Source organism: Lepidochelys kempii, chromosome 16 (genome assembly GCF_965140265.1).
Source record: "Lepidochelys kempii isolate rLepKem1 chromosome 16, rLepKem1.hap2, whole genome shotgun sequence".
Taxonomy (NCBI): Eukaryota; Metazoa; Chordata; order Testudines; family Cheloniidae; genus Lepidochelys; species Lepidochelys kempii.
Genome location: NC_133271.1, coordinates 12,146,500 through 12,153,264, shown reverse-complemented (window position 1 = coordinate 12,153,264; position 6,765 = coordinate 12,146,500). Strand labels below are relative to the sequence as shown.

The 6,765-nt window shown below is 40.2% G+C and overlaps 1 protein-coding gene across 7 annotated transcripts in view; it reads left to right on the top strand.

Annotated features, from left to right (window-relative positions):
* Positions 1–266: 266 nt before the first annotated feature.
* Positions 267–6,765, top strand: part of TNC (tenascin C) — a 92,373-nt gene continuing 85,874 nt past the window's right edge. For 3 of the 7 annotated variants that reach the window (XM_073314115.1, XM_073314112.1, XM_073314111.1), the window contains exon 1: positions 267–506. The gene's annotated coding sequence lies outside the window, so the exon portion shown is untranslated. The remainder of the gene's footprint in view (positions 507–6,765) is intronic. The other 4 variants (XM_073314114.1, XM_073314113.1, XM_073314117.1 and 1 more) reach the window with 2 other exon arrangements.

The following is a 6,765-nucleotide window of genomic DNA, read 5'->3' as shown; positions in this document are numbered from 1 at the left end:
AGGAAAATATTCTCCTCTGAGTCACTTGCCTTGAGCTCACTTTTTTTTTTTTTCCTCATGGGTTTCCTTCTTTAGCCATAAACTGCATGCAAATACCTTTGTGTGTGGTGTGTTTCAGTTTGACAAGCTAACCCACGCTCCAAAGGGACTCGGGAGGCTGTTCCTTTAATAAGCCAACTGGAAAAAAAAAAGGGGAAAGCTTGCCTTGAGGCATCCCATTACAGTGGAATGAGACAAGGATCAGGGCTTCTAGCTCAGCTATAAAAACCAGGCAGAAGCTGGCTGCTCTGACCATAGTTTGCCTTACTGTCAAACATCTCTCTCTCTTTCTCTCTCTCTCTTTCTCTCTCTCTCTCTCAAACACACACAGACTATAAGACAAGACAACTTTTTCTCCGTTTTGACAGGACAGCAACAAAGTGGAAAGCCGGTTGCTGATTTTTACATCCTATTTATTTCATGGAGGCTGCTTGTGGTGGGATCTAATTCATATCAAAGCTTGTAAGGTAAGTCTGCTTCATCACAAATTGCTAAATCTAAAAACCCCCTAAACAAGAACAGCGACAAAAACTCTCCGGAGCTTTTTCTTTTTTTAAGCTTGCAATAATAGACTGTGCCCTAGTGAACTTTACAGTCACTGCTTTTATTCAGTCTGAGCTGCCAGAGGATCTCATCTGGGAACAGTTTTTCATGAAGTGTGCATGCGTTCAGTCTGTTTTTATTTTCTGAGGTCTGATATAATCAGATGAGTGTCTCAGTGGCATTGGCCTGAACAAATGAATGAACCAATCAATGAATGAATGAGTGTGGGGATTGCTGAGCTCTAGATGTGGGGAAATCCAGATGAAATGTGGATGAGAAGGTGGGTACAAAATGAATGTCTGGGTGGAGTGGAATTCTTGAGGTTCACTTTGCTACTCAAGTAACTAAAGAAGGTGGCCCCCTATCAGATCAAGCCCACTTCTAATTCTTAGGCACTTCAAATAATTCTCATCACTAGACTGTTAGGTATGAATTGAAAAGAGTTGGAAGGTTTTAATTTTTAATTGGCCACTTCCCTTGCGCTACAGTTTTTTTTTTCCCCTCACCTTTTTTCCCCGCACTGGGCTCCATTTTCTTCCACAAGTACAGTGACATCTGACTCTGTATTGGGGGACAAAAGACAAAGGCACACACAGCTGGTATTTTATTACTAAGTATTTAAATGGCAGGACAAGAGGACTCCAGGGTAGAGGGTTGAAATTCTGCCATCATGATAGGTAAAAACGAGCCACTTTCTGTACTAACGAGAGTTACTTTCTCATGATTAGCCAATTATTTCCCTGTGCATTACAATTTTTGGCATTACTAGTGATCCTATTGGCTTAAATTGCTTCAGCTGATAGAGAAGACTGTAATCCTCGGCTTTGTTTAATGGTTAAGTCCTACTTCAGAACTTTCTGTAGTTACATCATTTTTAAGTGTTCTCCCTTTGTGTTTTACAACTTAATATCTGGTTAATGAGAAGAACTGGGTTTGGGCTAGTATTTTCACCTTTACAAAACTTTCGTTGCACTGGGCAGATAAAATGTTACGTTTATGCTGTCTGGCATAAATGGAAAACCACGAAATGTCTCTAGTATACAGTAGAGACACCCATAGTCCAGAGGCACAAGACAGGTATTCTTTACCAATACTTCATTTATACAGAAGCTGGAACAAAAGGCAGTACACTGCAGTTATTCAGTGACTAGGGCAGAAAGTCTGATTAGTATCTTGTTTTCCCACCAGTTCATTTAGCAAATGTCTTCCTTTAGTGAATGTTCATTTTCAAACTTCCCCTCCATATGCTGGAATAAAGTAGCAGAGAGGAAAACTTACAACTACACACATTCAATTAGTTAGAAAACATGGTCTATCTAACATGTATCAGAGTGTCTGTATGTGCCCTGAAATTCTTTAAAGCAAGAGCCTGTAAATGGTATGTACTGTTTGATGACTTAGCAAGTATTAACTCTTTTATAACAGAGAGCTAGAGAGAGACCTAGATATGGTATGGGAGTTTTCTCTTTTGTGTCTTTTTTCATTTTACATTTCTAAGCAATAAATCTGAAAAATTGGATTGTTTTTTTATCAAATCAACATGCGCAATTAAAATCAAGCTGAACCAGTAATGCCACTGGGTTTTCACACCAGTTATTGGGGAGTTCATGCTCAGCCTCATGCTGCAGGTGTTCCCCCTCTCCACTATCAGCCCAGCAAAGAGTTTGCATCTTAATGAACATGGAGATTAGCAGCTGTAAAACAGCTGAGTAAAAAGGGACTAGTCAAAAGACTCCATCCTGCCCACACCCCCACTGGCCCCATTGCACTCATTGTCTGCAACAAATTACTATTCATGTGCCAGATTTTCTCTTCATTAATGTCATCCTATGTCTCCTTTCATCCCAGAGAAGAGGCTTTTCTAGTTACTTTTCTAGTATTGATGCTATCCGTGCCCTTGGAGGAGCCCTATGATCCACAGAAAAGCATGCATCTTGCAGATTAGAGTGCTGAGGCTTGTCTGACAGCAAAGCTGGTGTCACATAGCAAGAGGTGTCAGACAGTACATATTGCTGAACCAGCCCCAATAAAGGGGGACCTAAAAAAACCCCGCCCTTCCATTGAATTAGTGCTGCTGGGTGCCCCATAAAATTTGACTCCGCAGCACTTCCCAAAGTTACTGTAACACTGTCCAGACTGCATAACTTTTATAGGGAAATCCCCTCTTTTGCTAGCCTCGCCACGCTCGGGATAGACTGTCTGCCCTCCCTCTCCCCCAGAATAATTGCAATTACTCTTAACTATCATGTTACCAGCCTGGAATTTCAAAAGGTGTTTGGAGTTGGATAGTGGTGGCTTATTGATCATAAACCTGCCGTTTATAAAATCCCTATAATACACTAAAGGACTCTTTCATAGGTGCAGATGTCCTGGGATGCTTTACCAAGACTGTCAAAGCTCTCTTGATTAAAGATATTCTTTCACTTAGGGATAAGCAAGACCAGATTAGATAGCTGCAGAGTCTATATTTCTCTGGGTAGGTTCTATACTCCCCTTCCTTCTCTGCTGTCAAAATACAGAACTGAAAATGGGTTTGGTTGTGAGTCTAAAGTTTAGCAGCTTCATAACCTCAAGGGGTATCATCATGTGAAATAATGGCCACCCACTTACAGCTGTTTGCTACTCTTCTGATAATACACATCTCATCTAATGTTTGCCTAGGCTTGTATGACTTTGACATGTAAGGCATTTTGGATGCAAAGCCATCATGGAAAATGCTAAGTATTAATAATTTGGTTTTTTGGATTGCATGAATTGACAATGGAGAATGAGAATTTATACCAGTCCTCTGGTGAACTATATAACCTCACCCTTGCAGAGCTGCTAAGTTGACATAAGGAAAAGGAGTACTTGTGGCACCTTAGAGACTAACCAATTTATTTGAGCATGAGCTTTCGTGAGCTACAGCTCACTTCATCGGATGAAGTGAGCTGTAGCTCACGAAAGCTCATGCTCAGATAAATTGGTTAGTCTCTAAGGTGCCACAAGTACTCCTTTTCTTTTTGCAAAGACAGACTAACACGGCTGTTACTCTGTAAGTTGACATAGTGAGTTAACTTTAATTAGAGTATAATAAACCTCTTACTGCATAAGATCTGGGTTCAGATTTGAACTTGGACACAAGTGAAAAAGAGTTGGGTGGTCTCTGCGTAGTTACCAACTAGCCATTTGTCTACCTTACAAACTCCACACATAATTAAATATAAGAGACACAGGGAGGTTGAAAATTACTCCAGTTTGAAGTCTGGGACTTGATATATTCAGCCCTGGACACATGCCATAAAGTCATTGCTAGGTAAAGGGCCAATGACAGTTTTAAGGTCCAATATCTCATAAACCTCCAGAGTTAGAAATGCATGATTTATACTGCTGGAAAGTTAAGACTTTCATCTTTCCAATGGTAGAAAGCATTTGTTTTGAACTCTAGCAGGCTGCAAGACATTGGTCTGTAAAAATATGTTCTAATTTACCATCTTGTTTTCCCCCCACCTAACTTAACTTTACCTAACTTAAATTCTTAAATGGCTTTTTTTCCAAGCAGCACTGTCTCAGGAATTGAGACTTTCATTTAAAAAAAACCAATTTATAAAATATATAAGTCTGAAAATATCATAAAGCATTAATACCTCATCCTGGCAGTTTTCAAGATAATAGCTGCAATATGATCACAGAAAGCATGTTACAACTGAAGGGGGGCGGGGGGGAAGCTAACAAAGATGGGAATCAGAATGACATGATTTTACGGACCAGTCTCACATGATCTTCCAGGGGTAGAAATATTATGGCAGACAATACAAATTATTTTAGGATCGGTAAAGTTTGGTCCTAGATTTGTGCCTGAAAATACACTTGAGTCCCTGGGCCAAGGAATGGAAGAACAGGGGACAGTTGCAGGTCAATACTGAGCTATGAGACTTACTCTCATTGGTAAAGTGCTTTGAGATCTATGGATGGAAAGGACTTCCAAGGGCCTGATCCAAAGTCCATTGAAATCAACTATCATGACCAGTGATGCTTGAACAATTTTTATAGTGGGGGTGCTGAAGGCAGAAACCATGTATTTGGGTTGTTATTACTACTTCAAGCCTGGGAGTGCTGCAGCACCCCTAGTTCCAGCACCTATGACCATTGCCTTCAGTGGATTTTGGATCAGACCTCTTAAGCTGTTGTTGTTATGACCACATTAGTTGTGCTAGGTGCTGTATATACACTTAGAGACAGTCCCTGTCCCCAGAACCTTACAAATAGACAAGATAAAAAGATTATTACTGATGGCTGTAAAAGCTCTTTGTGTGATTCAAAGGGAAGAAATGAAATGACAGTTCTTTAAAGAAGAAAAATGTCAGAAAGAAGCAAAATGAACAATTCTCAGATACCTTGTTGAGCTATTTCAGTTTCCACTGGGCTGTGGGGTGTGTACCATGCCTGTAGATGGCCCCGCTATTTACTTGTGCATTCCCCACTCCAGCCAATCCAAGTTGAAGTTAAATGCCTTCTGCATGTGGGGAAAGTTTAAAAACTGGGCATTCTTCCAGTAAATAAAATCCCCCAAAGTGTGATGGAACTAAGCTGCACAAAATGGTTGGGACAGGAATGGGAGAGGATTCTTTGGGACAAGGGGTACCTGTGGGCCTAGCCAGACGTTTGGATGCAGGACGAAGGAATATTATGAAGTCCATAGTGCAGTGCAGAAAAAAACGTTACCTATGGTCTTTTTCTAGCCTTCTTAAATAGGAGAAAAGCTGTTACAACGTAAATGTGATTTAGATTATATATCTTTCTTCAGACTTAGATGAGAAAAAAATATCTTATTAGGATTTCTCTCTGTGTCATTCGCACACCCCAAATTCCATTGCTAGTACACACAGCAATATAGGGTCATATCCTCAGCTGGTTAAAATCAATGTAGCTGCATTGACTTCAGAAGAACTAGGCTAACGTACACCAGCTGAGGACATAGCTCACAAACTGTCCATAATAAAACGCAAGTAAGATATTGCTCCTTGGGCTATGGAGCCAATGGAAATGATGTCCCATTTACCTCCCTCCCCCATATATATGAAAGGCTTATTTGTAAGTTGGATTCAAAAGACAAATTCATTCCGAGCTGACTCGGACATTAGAAATCTCCTCAAATTCACATCCTTAATGGTGTTACCACTGTAGTTTCAATTAAACTAACCTTGGCTGTTGCCAAGTTTTAAGAATTTCTAACCAGAAAATCCCTGTCTGCAAATAGCCTGTGGGCATTTTGTATTCTTCAGAAAATGGAGGGTAGCCTTGCCAAGGTTTCATTCAGTCACCCATCACATATTAGCCATTCTTCCTCAGCAAGAGGGGAGCTCTGGTGCCTACTTATAAAGATTACTCACACAGAAAATGCTTTCCTTTTAACCAGAACTGCATGAGGAGCAGAAAGGAAGCTTTCTTCAATTCATATAGCTGTTTGTTTTCCAAACCCCTAACAAAAATGATATTGTTTCATGGCTAGAAAACCTATTCTTTTTAGTAATTGACTAAGAAGAACATGGTGATGGAAACGAATTAGTTTTAATACAGACACAAACAAAAAATCAAATCTTAGAAATGAAAAAGATCAGTTAGGATATCTCTTAGATATCTTGTCCATCCTCGTGCTGAGCTGTAGATGATCTAGCAAGAGATGAACTGGGTATAGTTTTAGACTGAGGTTTTCAAGATGGCCCGTGGAGGGGTGCTGAACTCACTTATTTTCCTTTGAAAATCACTGGTGTGATGGCCCTGATTCAGCAAAACATATTATAATCTATCCTGAATCATCAGAACAGTTTAAGCACACGCTTAAAGTGAAGCATGTGATTAAGATCCTTGCTGAACCGGGGAGTTAATGTTAAAGTTTAACTCTGTGGGCCTGATTCTTATTTACCCTTATGCCTCTTGACACCACTGTGTAAAATAGTCTTAGAGTGGGTGCAATGTTTTTCACTCTGATGCTCAGGCCTCTCAATCCTTAGGCCTGTGGGGTTGCTTTTACTTAAACACACACGCACTCATGTGTCATTATGGTTATTGGCATCTCTAAGGTGCCCAAAACTGTGGTACTTAGGCATCACTACACCAGATTGCTTTTCAGAAAAGCGATCAAATTTTCCATTCCCCCCATGGGCTCACAATTACAGTGACCCAATGATCACCCAATTACTG